Consider the following 14,829-nt stretch of genomic DNA (forward strand, 5'->3'; position numbering starts at 1 on the left):
CCATGACTAGGGACTTGCATAGCCATGCTAAGGTCTTGATCTAAAACCAAACGTCAGCAAAGGAAGGATCTCACAGATCTTTGGCCCTGCCTTCCAGCAGGGTCTAGCAGCCCACTCGGTGGTCTTTTTAATTAAAACAAACCTGGTCCTTTGCGCAGCTGAGGACAACCTCCAGATGAGAACCATCAGGGCAGATGGGCCAGAGAAACAAAAGAGCCAATGCATAGGAAGCCCAGGGCAAAGACCGGCGTGATAAATATTGCCTACTAAATATACACACGGAAAAGTTTCTAACAGTGCTGGCCTTTGATAAGTGCTGGGCGGCTCAGCTTTGAGAAAAGCGCAGCAAAGTCATCTAGAAGGAGAACTGAGAAGTTCGTCTGTGGCTTCCCTCCTAGGGCCTACCTCTTTACAATTTACACGGATGAGAACTGAAGCCCAGAGAAGTTAACGAACGTGCATGTTCAGGATCTTACAGCAAGTTGCAAAGCACAAGCACCCCCAACCCGAATCTGGAATTCAAACTGGACTTCTCACTAGTCCAGAGTTCTCCGGTGCTTCGCGTGCCTTTCTGTTAGAGCCTTTGATGGGCTCTGGCCTCGGGTCTGCAGATCATCCTTCTCCCTGAGGGCCGGAGGGAGGAACCTCAGCCTACGGGCACCATGCTGGCCCACACCGAGCCCCTCTCAGACCTGAGTTTATCCCTGGACAGAGAAGCGCAAGTATTAACAGCTGTGGTCACTTGGGTCAGGGTTTAATAAATGGCTCATGCCAAGAGCTTGAGAAGTTTTCGGGTGCCAACGTTTAGCTTTCACTGGGGGGTTTCTACCTCACATAATTCCCATTTCACGGAAGAGAAACTCCTTAGCGACTTTTCAGTCACAGGTGTTCGTGCTCCCACCTGAGACACCTACTGTTTAGTTCCCTTGCCCAGTGTGGACAGCGGAAAGGAAGTCTGCTGTTGGGAGGGCAGGATAGCCAGACCGACCCTCCTCTTGCGGCCAGCCTTTGCTTGTGCAGCAGGTTGTAGCAGGCACACCCCCCAGACTGTATTCACCTCTCTTTCATTCATTAGCCCAGGAGCTCAGGCTGACCTTGAATTCACTTGTAACTGAGGACGATCTTGAATTTCTGGTGGCCCTACTTGTTCCTCTAGAGTGATGGAAATGGGTGTGTACCACCATCCCTGTTTTTTTTTTTTTTTTTTTTTGTTTGTTTGTTTTTTGTTTTGTGTGTGTGTGTGTGTCTCTGTGTGTGTGTGTGTGGTATTGGGAATTGAAGCCAGGGTTTCTGTTTTTGCTGGGCAACCCTTTACCAACTGAACTGCCTCGTCAGACCGTTAACATGCATTCATTTTAATGATAATTTTTTGGTTACTGTGTTGAGAGTATGCAATAAGGAAGAGGTGGTTAAAGCCAGCTTAGCAGAGCAACATGATCAAATGTTGCTCTGGATGTTTCTGGGGCATATTATGGGATGGTGATGGCATTGGAGATTGCTTTCCCACAAAATAGGTAGGCTTCATCTGACTTCACGGACTGGAAAGAACAAACCCTGAGCTGAAGTCCATGAGTCTATATGACAGGCCTTAGGACTGACTGTGGCATCAGCTTATGCCTGTCCCCCAGGTTGCCAGCCTGGCTCATAAAGACTCTGTGCTTGTCAACCCCCCCCCCCCCCCAAGTCTGGAAGAGTCAGATCCTTGATGAAAGTCTGTGCATTATAACCTGCTGCTTTTGCTTTTCTGGTGGTTATGTGAGAGGGAATGAAAAGCAAGGGAAGGGGTCTCCTGCTCAGACTGGAGTATGGTTACTTATTTTCACAGTTAATACTTTTGCTCATCTACCATGTGCTCCATTTGTTTTGTTTTTGAGACTAGCCTCCCCATGGAAAGTTAGTCCAACTGAAGTTCCTTCTGCCTCAGCCTCACTGCTGCTGCAGTTCCAGGCCTACAGTACCACATTTGGTTTCCTTTCTTTCCTTTTCCTAGGATCGTTTACCAGAAAATACCAAGGTCATCTCATTTAGTCGATAACCACTTCAAAGTACAGGTTTGAGAAGCAGGAAGCTGTGTTCAAACAGACGAGCCTGGGCTTCAGGCTCTGGGCCTGGCTGTGTCAGAGGATGCTAGGCTAGTCAGAGTCTTAGTTCTTGAGCCCACAAGAGCCCATCCACATGATTCTCCTGATTCTTTGTTGCAGCTGCCCTCCATCCAGAACTACTTGACCTACATTGCTGGCCCATGTGCTGGAGGACTGTCAATTCCATTAACAATGTTTTCTGTTTATTACAGTGTGTGTGGCTTATGTGGCGGTTAGAGGACAACTTGTGGAATTGGTTTTCTCCTTCCACTATGGAGATCTGGGCATCGAACTTGTATCATCAGCTTGGTGGTAAGGGCCTTAACCCAAAAAGCCACCTTGCTACTGGTCTCTGGCTCCATTTTCTTTTTACAAGCAAAGCAGGTAGCAGTCAGATCCATTCACTGACTTGCTCGGTCACCAGCTACTATGCAGAACTCCCCAGCTTTGCTGTCAGCTTCCTCACGGAGTGGGAGTGCTGCTCTCAGTCCACTGTAAAAAGTTAAGGATGAATCAAGTGTGTCTCCAGCTTGGTGGCAAATAATATTTTTAAAAAGATAGATGTTTTAGAAAGCATGTTAAATGATTGGGAACAAGTTTTATTGGGGGGGGAGGGAGCTTCAAAGCAGTCTGCCCAGAAGAGAGCAGGGGGTCCCCTCCCCCACAGGAGGCCTAGGCCTGCCTAGTTCCTATTGTATCAGCCTTCCTTTGATGTTAGAAGAACCAATCCATCTCTTTCAGGGAACTACAAAGGAGCCTCCTAATTGCTTTGTTTAGACAGCCTCTTTTCCAAATATTAAACATTTGGCCTTCCCAGGCCCCCAAGCTCCTAACATCATCTAGGTCCTTGTGGAAAGCACTCTCCCACATGCTGTGGGTTGGCAGCCTCTCTGCCTCCCTGGGCAGAGCTGGACATGTCATCACATGGTCTTCCCACAAGTCTGTGGCTCTCTGGATGCAGCCCTTCCTCTAAAGAAGGTTGGAGGGTTAGGGGGATCCTGACCTTGTCCTCAACCTCAACCCTGGAGAGTCCAGGGAAAACTCTGGGTGCCTGCCATCTCTGTCCAGAGTAGGTACAACGCTGGGCCATCTGCTATCCTTAGGATCACAACAGGCCCTCTTCCTTCTGTTATCACCAATCCTGGAGCAGATCCCCACCCGAGGTGGAGAAATCAGCTATTGTGTCCCATCTCTGGCTAGTGACATCCTCCACTCTGGCCTCCCTTCTTGACCTGTGGCCCTTTCCAGATTGATGTCCCTATGTGACTTGTATTATACTCACTGTCCCCTGTCCTGCTGTCTCACCACAGGCTTGTTTATCTGGGTGAGCAGAAATCAGTCTTATCCTCAGCAGTAGAGTCAGGAATGAATGCAGTCCTTTTCTCCCTCCACCATTTACTATGAAGAAAACATCACACGTTTTCTGAAGTAGTGATAACAGCTCTCACCCAGCTTAGCAAGGGACAATAGCCAGTCCAGTTTCATTTGCGTCTCTCCTGCAGGCTCCCTAACACACCACACCCAAGTTCCACACATCCACCATGAGGTCTTCAGACTCTTCCGAACATACCTGTACAAGGTAAGACTTGTAGATAAACAGCCCAGTCACATATGATTTCCAAATGCTTCAAGTGTCTACCTGCTCAGGCTCCACACTACCCCAGCGGTTGTTTGGATCAGGTTGTCTAGCAGAGAGGTTTAAAACAGCAGGGTGGGTGTGCTTTGGTGGAGGTGTGAGTGGTGGTTGGTCACTGGGCAGGGCATTCTGGTCATTTTCTGACGGTTCTGACTTCCTACCCATGTCAAGGCTTTCCAGTGACCTTAACACTACTTCCACATCCACAATCCACTGCTTTCTATTTTCTAGACAGAATGTCACCCAGGACTCTGGTCTGCTCCTAGTCTGGCAGTGAGCCCAGGCCTGGGTCCTAACTGTTCTGTTTCCCCCAGGTTACACTGCCTGCAGCCCTTACACTTCATCTATGTTCACCATGTGGTTTGGTTTCAGAAACACTGGGTCAGCACACACCTAACACACCCTTTCTTATATATGTGCTAGTGAATTAATCACTTGTAATTAATTTTCTGATGTGTTGCTTCCTTGGTTTGTTTTCTTTAGAGGGGAGGAGTTGGAAGTTCCTACTATGCTCCAAGAACCTACTATACGCCACGTACCTCCTCAGTAGTTCCCACATCTATCATGAAGAAACTCAGCTGATGGGTTCTCTCACACTTGCTAAATCACAGTTCCTTTCTACCTCAGTTGCCCTCTCCACTCCTGGGAAAGAGTTGGGGGTGGGGGAGCACAGCTCCAAAGTTTTAGAAAGTGTCTGCTTCCTGGCTGCAGGAAATTCTTACTTTCAGTGGTGCTAGGCAAGTTTCAGGGCATGGACCTCTTCCCACCTAAGTTTTCTACTTGAAGCCAGTACAGCTGAATTCTCTATGGACATGCACAGCTGAGAGTAGGAACTACAAAACGTGGGCCTTGATTTGGCCTTCTCTGTGCCTGGGGGGGGGGGGGGGCAGAAATGAAGCAAACAGGAGAAGCACACATGTCCACATGAACTGCACAGGTTTAGACCCAGCAGGAAGCGTTAAGGTGCCAGTACGTTTACCTGGTTCTATTTACCCACTTCCTGCTCCTCCCTCTTCACCCTGGACTAAAGGTCAGCAGTCCTTGGAGGAAGAATAGTCCCTTTGTGTTTTTTTCCTTTCTTCCTGTGCCTAATTAAGAATTATGCTTGGGAATCAAGCTAATTAATCTCTGCAGTTCAGGGAGGATCAAGATACTCCTGCTATCAGTGTTGATCAATAACCTGCCGCCCAGAGTCAGAAAGCACACCCGCTTCTTTCACGCTTTAATGAGGACAGGACAGGATGGCCCTGGGGCTTGGACGGAGGCCAGAGGGTAGGGCACCGGGCCAGACAGGAGGGGACTGGGAGAACTGGGCTGGGAGACGGGAACCTCTAGGGAGACAGTTTTTCAAGGCTATGGCCTCACAGATCTGAGTGGGGGGGGGTAAGGGGTGCAACTTCATTACTGGGCTGCTACAGGTACCATCTATGAGGGTGATCAACAAGACTATTAGGAAGGTGAGAGAAAAAAACATCATGACAGTTGGTCAAAACCAGAGAAGAGGCCCTGCCACCGGCCTTTTTCAGGGCTGCACATTAGCCAACAAAGACCATGGCTTTAGATGGCAGGGAGATGAAGGGAAAGTACACAACCTTAGAGGGATCTTAAGAACAGGGAGGGACAACCTCTGAAAGCAGAACAGTTTGGTTAAAGCTTCCAGAACATTCTTGGCTGTCACTTGGGGGATCTTTAGGCTAAATCTCCGGACTCGAAGGTGGCTTTTGTCTGCAGAGGAGAAAATACACCATCTGCTTCCTATGGAAACCTTGAGGAAATCAGAAATCTAAGAGTGGTAATTGGAAGATGTAGCTTGCAGGGAGCCAAGATGGTTTAAGAAAACTTCAGCACGAAGATCCAGCATCAGCATAAAAATGTGTTTAAGCAGTTCAATTGGCAAGTAACATTTGTACACAATTACTGAATGTAGCAAAATGCTTTTTAATCTAAATACATTATAAAATGGCTCAACTGATCTAATTAGCATATTATTTCACATGCTTATTTTTTAGTAAGAATACCTAAAAATCTATATGCTGTACCGCTGAGATATGTGTTTATGTTCATTGCTGCACTATTTATAATAGCTAAGAACTAGGCTAGTTATCCATCAAGAGATGAATGAAAAGGAGGGAGGCATATACCTGTTACTCAGCACTGGGGCCTGAGGCAAAAAAAAAAAAAAAAAAAAAAAAAAGGGAGTCAAAGGGTAGCCTTGACTACATATCAAGTCAGAGACCAACCTGGGTTACATGAGACTCCACAACACATCTGAACTGATCATGTAGTATATAGATACAATGGGCTTTTGTTGTTTTGTTTTTTTGACACAGGATCTCTCTGTGTAGCACTGGCTGTCCTGGCACTTACCTTATAGACTAGGCTGGCCTCAAACTCACAGAGATCCACCTGTCTCTGCCTCCTGGGTACTGGGATTAAAGGTGTGCACCACCACACCCAGCACACAACCTTTTATTCAGTCTTAATAAAAGTAAAATTGTAACACAGAAAAAAAAAATGGAGCTGGAGGTCATGTCAATGAAAAAAGCTAGATGCAGAAACTTAAATTCAGGGTTTCTCTTGAGTCTATCGGGGTGTGTGTGTGTGTGTGTGTGTGTGTGTGTGTGTCAAGGTTGAAGGAGAACATGAGAAGGTACTAGAATATGCATCATGAAAGAATGGGGTATTGTCCTTGGAGTCTGAGAAGATGGTCAGAAGGCAGTGTGTGTTAGTCAGTGGGAACAGGTCTAATGAGATGAGAATCTCACAATGAAACTTAGTTTTTAGATTTATTAATCATTCCCCTCCCCTTTTAAGACAGAGTTTCTCTGTGTAGCCCTGGCTGTACCGAAACTCACTTTGTAGTGATCTAACTCAGACAGAGATCCACCTGTCTGCCTCTTGAATGCTGGGATTAAAGGCACGTGCCACTACCACCCAGCTTGAAGTTATTTTTTTATAAAACCAAGTTAGTTCTCTCCTTACATCTTGTGGGGTCGAGGGCTTGAACTCAAGTCAGCAGCCCCTGAGCCCATTTCTCTGCATGCTAATAAGTAACACACATGCTGTTATTTGTTACTTAGCATGTTACATATTAGTAAGCCCCTTAAGCTTATTACTGCCATCTGAAATCGTAACCCTCTGGCTAGTAGCTAATTACTGCCTCACTATTCTGTATTTGTTGCTAAATTCAGCTTTTTTAGACTGCATGTTACAAGTTTTTGGCTTACTTTCTCCTTTTTTAACCCAAATGCTCTACTGATTTTATGTGGCACATTAAAAAAAAATAATTTGTTAGGTATGTTTTGCATGTCTTAGCTGTTGTGAACAGTGCTGAAGTAGATACAGGTATGCAGGAGTCTCTTCCATGCATGGCTTTCATTTTCTTTAAATTAATATTCTGCAATGTAATGTAATTATATGATGAAGTCATTCTCCTCCTTTCCCCCAGTCCTAACCTTGAACATGGCAAGCTTGCGCTTTATTGCTGACCTTTTCTTTCTAAAGATATGAGGTCTGCCAGGCACATCTTTATTGTCAGGACATGAGAGGCAAAAGCAGAGGAACCTCTTGAGTTTGAGGCCAGCCTGGTCTACACAGTGAGTTCCAGGCTAGCCAGGGGTATGTCATTCAAGATTTCAAGACAACAGCAAAACAAACAGTCTCAGGCTAGAGATGGCTTAGTGGTCAAGAGTACTTCCTGCTCCTCAAAGGGCCCAAGGTTGGTTTCCAGCTTCCATGTTGGGGTTTGCAAATGCCTCTAACTACAACTTCAGGGGATCCAACACCTCTGTTCTCCAAGGTCATCTGCACCCACACATATATACACACACTAATAAAAATGAAAACCTGCCCATTCTCCTGCCTTAGCCTCCCACACAATGGAGCTAGTGGGGTATACCTACCGTGCCTGGCTCGTGTTTTTAAGTTTTCATTTTGTGTGTATAGGTGTTTTGCTTGCTCTGTACCATGAGTGTGGTGCCCAGGAAGGCCAGAGAGAGCCTCTGATACCCTGGAATTGGAGTTGGATGATAATGAGTGTTATATGAATGCCATTAATCAAACTTGGGTGCTCAGGAAGAGCGGTGAGTGCTTAACCATCTCTCCAGACCCTTTAATTCTGAGATAGGGTCTAAGTCTTCACACCTGTTACATTACTATGGTTTGTGGTACATTTTATTTGTAGATTGTTCCACATAGGTTCTTCTGTTTAAGATCACCCTGGTTGTTAGGGATATTTTGTGGTTTTATAAACGTTCAACAATTACATTAAAAGAACAGGAAAAACTCTAAAAACACAGTATTACCCTTTAATATAGGTGTGTGTGTGTGTGTATGTGTACCATGATCCATGCATCTCCTGATGCATGCATCTCCACACCAATTTCACACGGTACTGCTGCTAGGGAATCAGCCCTTATGAAAGCATGCTAGAGTGGACTTTCCTGTGACTATGCCCTAGAATACAGTAGAACCACAGGACTGAAGGCACTCACAGGGAAAACTCAAGAGAGGAAATGAGGCTTCACACAGGTGGCTACAAAGATATGGACGGTCTACTCTCTACCAGGCAGAGGATCAAGTCCTCTGAAGGACTCCAGAACATCAAGCACAGCACCCACAGTGGGCTGTACCTAGATTTACTCACCAGAGCCCACAGAAGTATAGGTCTTATTCTTCTAGATGCAGATCCATGGCTATGGAGTGGTAGAAGGAAAGCATTGTGTATTTTGGAGCACCGTCAGATTGCTAAGGCACAGTCTCTTCACAGGGACTTCTGAAGAACTTTTGGTTTGGTTTTGCTAGTTGTATAGGAGCTGTTGGAAGCCATGGTGGTTAACTTCGAGGTTACCCTTTTGGGAACTTGCTATTAGCTATGTACCTGCTGTAGCATCTGGCTGCAATGTTCAGAGGCCTGAGGCCTGAACACCCAGTTTTGCAGTAGGCATAGTTCTCTGTTGTTAACCCCTGCAGGGTTGTGCATGCCTTTCTAGGAATGGAGAGTGACCTGTTTATGGCTCTTTACCGTCTTCCTTGCTCACTCTGCCTCCCCTGCCCATGCACTCCTTCTAAGAAGCCCTTTAATACTCCATACTTGCCTCTGGCTGGCATCTGCTTCCTGGGAACCCTGACTGACAAAACTACCCACTCCACAGTGGTACTGGGCAAAGTAGGTTCACTCTACTGGAATGTGAAGGTTTAAATAATAAATTATCATCCAGTGTGGTGTATACACTTTTAATCCCAGCACTCGGGAGGCAGAGGCAGGCAGATCTTTTGGTCTACAATGCAAGTTCCAGGACAGCCAGGGCTGCAGAGAGAAGCCCTATTTTGAAAACCCACAAATGAGCACACAGATCTCCAACAAATCAAGAATGGAAACGGGAAAGCAGTGCTACCTTCCTTTGGAGGACTGCAGAAGAATGCAGAGTCCCACAAACACAGGCTGCTGTCTCCTGGGGTTATAAGTCACTCCCACCAGTGGCTGAGGAGGAATCACCCAGGGACTGGTTGAAATACTATTTATTTTAAAAATACTCATAATTTATTGAGTACTTACTATATATTAGGAACCATGGTAGGAGCTTTTCATACAGTTTCATTCAATACTTAAGTAATTATTGAACAGATCTCCATTTTCCAGATAAGGAAATGGAATTAATTAGATGTTGAGCTTGGATTTGAATCAACTGACTGATGCCCAAACCAACACCCTTTGGCTAAACACACGCACACATAAATCTATTTAAACAATTGAATTTCTAAGGAAGAAAAAAATTCAGGAACCACAGAGAAATGAGTTAAATACATATGAAAATGAGACTAAGTCAAGTTCCTTCGAAGCTGCACAGAGGAAAGAGAACTGAAGGCAGGTAAGGTTTTTGTAGGAAAGTTTTAAGTGCTGACCTGCTCTAAGTGTCCCTGGACAGGTTTCTGGGCTTCTTCTTACAAACGTGTTCATGAGGTAAGGTGACTACCTCTCCAGATCTCATCTCACCTATTTTCTTCTTGCATGGAGCTTTTAGTTTATCATTTTATATAAAATCGAACTACTAAATTTATATTTATCAAATTTCACAAGAAACAAAATGATCTGTTGGACCTCACATAAATATCGAATTTCAAAATCCATCTAAAGAAGTGATTCGTCAGGATCCTGAAAGGATGCAGCCTCCTCATGTAAAGGAGCTCCAGATGGTACCTATCTTAGGCTACCTGTGAAGTCCACATAGCAATCAATGCTTGCATGCATGTATATGTGCATGCACAGGTGTGGTGGTAAAAACAGATGGAAGAATTTCACTGATAATGCCCCTCTTCCCTTGGGTAGGTTTGCTTGCTTATTTATATTTTGGTTGCAGGTGAGAGAAGAGACATGAAAAAGCTGTGAGGTGCTTTAAGGGTCTTCCCATTGTCTTCATTCTTCTCTAGACCTGCAAGAGAAGATTTTCTTTACTACCCACATCAGTTTGCTCAACCTTCAGGAAAAGACCTAGGAGGCCAGTATCGGTAGAGGGGGCAGGAGGAGAGCTATGCAGACCCGGCTGTGTCACCTTGGCTCGCCCAGCCCCATCTGTCCTGCAGGGTCACCTGTAAAGCACAGTTAGTGCAGACAGGAAAAGGCAGGTCTAGCCTTTCTGGGAGGAAGGAGATAGAGAAAAGAAAACAAATTACATTATTCTGTGGGAAACAGGAGTGTAAAAAACTCACTAGTTTACTATGTTAAAAAAAGGATGGCACATTTATTGCTACATAAATGTTATATACATACTGTGTTTTCTGTTACAGCGACAGAAAAAAAATTTGAACTTCTTGCTGCTGGTTGAAAAGGTTTATCAATAATACCTTGAATTTGACACAGGATACAAATCTGCAATAAACCAACAATGGAAACTGGAGAACAAGATGAAAAGCAGCTCATCTCCAACAGTTCGCTCTCACAATACTCCATAGGAACTACACGGTATGCTAGAACCTACTATGCTCTTAAAATGCTATTGTAAATTTCTGATATTAATGAACAGGTTATGGTAAATAACCCTACATTTTCTTTTAACTACCTAATATAATAAAATAAAGTAAGAAACTTTTTACTGAAAACTTTTGATTTCAAAAATCTAGAAAGAGTAATATTTAGAATTCAAGAAATTTTCTTACAAGATTATTGTATAAAAGACTAGCTACAGTGAAAAATAAGCCAAATGTTTTTTTCTTTCTATTTTATGAAGGAAAGCTTCTGGGCATACTGCAAAGTCTAATATAGCGAAAAAGACAACAAGCTCTGAAGAAAAAAAGGCCAGGCAGTGGCTTCTGTTCACTCCCATATCATAGCAACAACTTCTGTCTTAGCTGATTAACACTGAAATGAAGAACAAGGCCACAGATAGTCTGATGTAACTGGAGAACATATACAAATTAAGGTATACAAAGTAAGTCCACTAAGTTCACCAAAGACTGACTGGTTAGAAATAGTCCTGATGGAGGATCTGAAGTGCTGTCTTTTGTTTTGGTTTTTGTTCTTTCAAATTCTCCGGCGTCTATAAGTTACAGAACGGTCAGGATTTTTCTTCTGTGTGCACATTGCCACTGATATTGGCTCTAAGGAGTAACTTAGCCAAGACCATTGTGCTCAGCATGTTTTCCTCTCCCAGGGCTGCTGTGGTGGAAGACAGAGTTCATGGAAGTTTAGAGTGATTACTGTGTCTTGAAAACAGCTGTAAAGGGTTAGAGGGACAGGGAGCCTTAATGCATGATGGACAGGTACAGCTCAGTGCTAATCTGGCTCTTCTTGGGGTGGAGGCAGGTGGTCTGTAGGTGATTAAGTCACCCTCCTACTCCCACTCCCATTGACCAGCCATTCAAAGGATAGAGAAGTAAAGCTAGGCTAAGGAAATGTGACCATTGCTCTTGGATTCCATAGGTAATAAGCCTCAGAGTGGTTGAGTGCATTCATCACACTGCCTGTCCCGGTGACTACCGGGATGTGTTATGCTCACCACGAAAAGTTATCTTTGTATTGTACTGAATGCATTTTGTGCTTACTTAACAGCTAACACTTTACAAGTACTATACTGTGTAGTACTTACTGCTCGGAAAAGAAAGCAATTCCTAAAAGGTAGACTCTCCCTTTGACAGTTACACTTCTTGCTATTATAGCTTTACTACGAAGCCTAGAAGCCTGAAAAGTCTTAGTGATTATTAGAAATAAAGCAATGTTTATTTGGGGGCAAATCCAGGGGACAAAACCTTCCCCTTCCAAAATCTTAGCTAGGCTATGGTCACAGATGATGTCTGCTTATCACTTCAGGGACATGAACAAAGCATACAGGGCTGCAAGGAGGGTTCTGGACTGTGACCATAAACTATGCAGACTCAGATCAAATATAACATCCACAAAGAGAAAATAAAAATGAGTGAAAAAAAAAAACAAAAGAGAAATGCTATACCAAGTAATATTTTCCTATTTCATGAAAAACACTATTCATATGGCGAAGGTCGGAGAGGGCAACAAAGGACTCCCTTCCTTTTTAAGACACTAACAGGTATGCCGGGAATGCTAAGGGCCAATGGTTGCCACTGCTCTGTGAACAGCTTTAACAATGCTGGCATCAGCTGAGTGTACATCAGCTTCCCACATGAACTTTTCCCTTTATATGTAGACCTCACAGTTCCATATCAATAAATAAAATTTGTAGTTACAATGCATTTGTCAATTCAGTTTAGGCACAAGGCAACTTCCACATTGAGTGGAGAGATGAGACAGTCTCTGATTGTGCAGAAGCGACACATTGCTTACAGCAGAATGATATGCTGCAAACACCTCATGGGCCGACGTTCTCTGATGAGCTTCCTATCCTCACTTCTGATGGAAGTGTTGACCAGTTGCTTTGATCATAGGATTACATATGAGTTTCTTGTTTCAAGTGTTTTGCTTTTTCTTCTCCCTCCTGCCAGGTTTATGTCTTCAGATAATCTGAGTTGTCCAAATCATTATGAGGAGAGGTCACCTTCTATCTAGCCTACTGATGACTCTGGATCTGTGTCAGGGAGAGAAAAGGACAGTTAGTATATTTAATTATTAAATATAACAATTATTAGAAAGAACACCACTCTCCAAATCCCAGTTACTGTTCTTTATACTTAGGTTTGTGCTAAGTTAGTTCAAGTGACTTACTCAAGAGCCTTTAAGGTATCAGAAGTCCCCTCCTGATCTGAGGGACTATGGCCCAAGATCTTCACTGGATGCCTGAAACTGTGCACAGCACCTTACTTGCACTATAATTTTTTTCTATACATGAATGCTTAGGTTTACAAGTTGGGCATAGTAAAATATGGGCAGCAATAAACAATAAAAACAGAGCACATAACATTATAAGTCTATGTTTTCTTTTTGAGACAGGGTCTCACTATGTATCTTTGACTGGTTTGGAATTTGCTATGAAGACCAGGCTAACTTAGAACTCATATAGTCCCTGCATTTGTCTTGGAGTGCTGGGACTAAAGGGATGTGCTGCCATCCCCAGCTTCACTGTAATGGGTTACTGTTGGCTCTAAGTAACTGGAATCATGGGAAGTGAAACTTCAAGGACAGGGACTAATCTGTGATTTCGAGAGGTTTATTTTGTGTGTGTGTGTGTGCGTGTGTTACAGGGGCCCTTCTGATTAAGACTTTATACATCAGCTTAGCCAGCCAATTATGCAAACCTTCATGCTGGGAGCAGATGAGCTGGCAAAACCTGACCTTAGCGTCTACCCCACTGACTGCTCAGCAGTGTGATCACAGCACTCCCTCATTGCTGCACCCAGCCCACCATCTGAGGTTCTCAATAAGTATCTATCTAAAGAATTTAAGAAATAGACAGTGGTGATGCATACATTTAGTCCCCATACTCCAGAGGCAGAGACAGGCAGGTCTCTGTGAGTTTGAGGCCAGCCTGGTCTACAGAGCTAGTTATAGGATAGCTAGGGCTGCACAGAGAAATCCTGTCTCGGGGAGAAGAAAAAAAGAATTAAAAAAGTTATCTTATTAATTCAAACTTCATACATTCATATGTTCCATTATAATGTATATATTAACAACCCTGAAAAATGCTTTTATCACCCCTTATAATGGCCAGTTTAGGAAAAACCATACTTTCACTTTTTTACTAGACGATAGGCAACAATACTGTTTGGTAACAGTGATACTCTTGGGAGTAGAAAACTATTAAAAGCTACTTGGTTTTACAATGGTGGCAAATTGTTGGATATTTTTTGAATGTTCCCTAAGTTATTACTACTATTGGTGCAAGTGCAGAAGCACATTTGTCACTACATGCCTGTGGTGATCTAGGGACAACCTGAAGGAACAGGTTCCTCCTTCCATCATGTGGATACTGGGGATTGAACTCAGGCTGTCAAGTCTGCATTGCAAGCACTCATAACCACTGAGCCGTCTCTGGGCCCCTCAGTGAGAAGATTTCCACATTATACAGAAAAGGCTAGCGACCCCAGCACAGCGTGTAAGCATGTTACAGTACAACATGTGAAGATCTGGAGGAAACTAAGAGAGAACGGCAGTGGACAGGACACAAAACAGGCTCTGAGTTCAGTGTCCTGCTGACTCTTAAGTTCTTTTCAGTTTGAAGGAAAATCAGCACTTGAGCTTTGTATGCAGTTGTTTCTCATGAGTGCTCTTCTAGGTCTATCACCTCTGCCCCGAGAAACAACGGTGTGTTTTTAATCTAAAGACACCAACATTTATTTATAAGATGGATCTGTTCCTTTCTTAGATTCTGTTTTCTATAGAGTATAGGGCATGACTTGTCTTTTGGAGTGTGGATTAACACACTCTTCCCTGAGGGTTCATGACTACATAATAACTGGAGGTATTTGTGAGGGCAGAGGTTCAGAGCTCCCTCCAGACGCTGCTGTCACAGTGATAGCCCACACCCATAGACCAACTTTCCTTCCTTTTCTCCTGCACTCCAGTTTAATTTGATCCTAGTAGTGGTGACATAAACCAAATCTGACATGAAAAAAGTTTACTTACTAACTATCCTATCAAATTCCAGATTTTTACCTCAAAATAAGAAACTACATTTGGTATTGTTCCTGCTTTCATCCATTTACCTC

General features: G+C 43.8%; 1 protein-coding gene across 4 annotated transcripts in view; it reads right to left on the minus strand.

The window, feature by feature from the left end:
• Positions 1-10,411: 10,411 nt before the first annotated feature.
• The window catches only part of TCF12 (transcription factor 12), a 241,240-nt gene continuing 236,822 nt past the window's right edge, over positions 10,412-14,829 (minus strand). For all 4 annotated transcript variants that reach the window (XM_080934437.1, XM_080934436.1, XM_080934439.1 and 1 more), the window contains one exon: positions 10,412-12,752. The gene's annotated coding sequence lies outside the window, so the exon portion shown is untranslated. The remainder of the gene's footprint in view (positions 12,753-14,829) is intronic.

Source organism: Micromys minutus (assembly GCF_963924665.1).
Source record: "Micromys minutus genome assembly, chromosome: 21".
Lineage (NCBI taxonomy): Eukaryota > Metazoa > Chordata > Mammalia > Rodentia > Muridae > Micromys > Micromys minutus.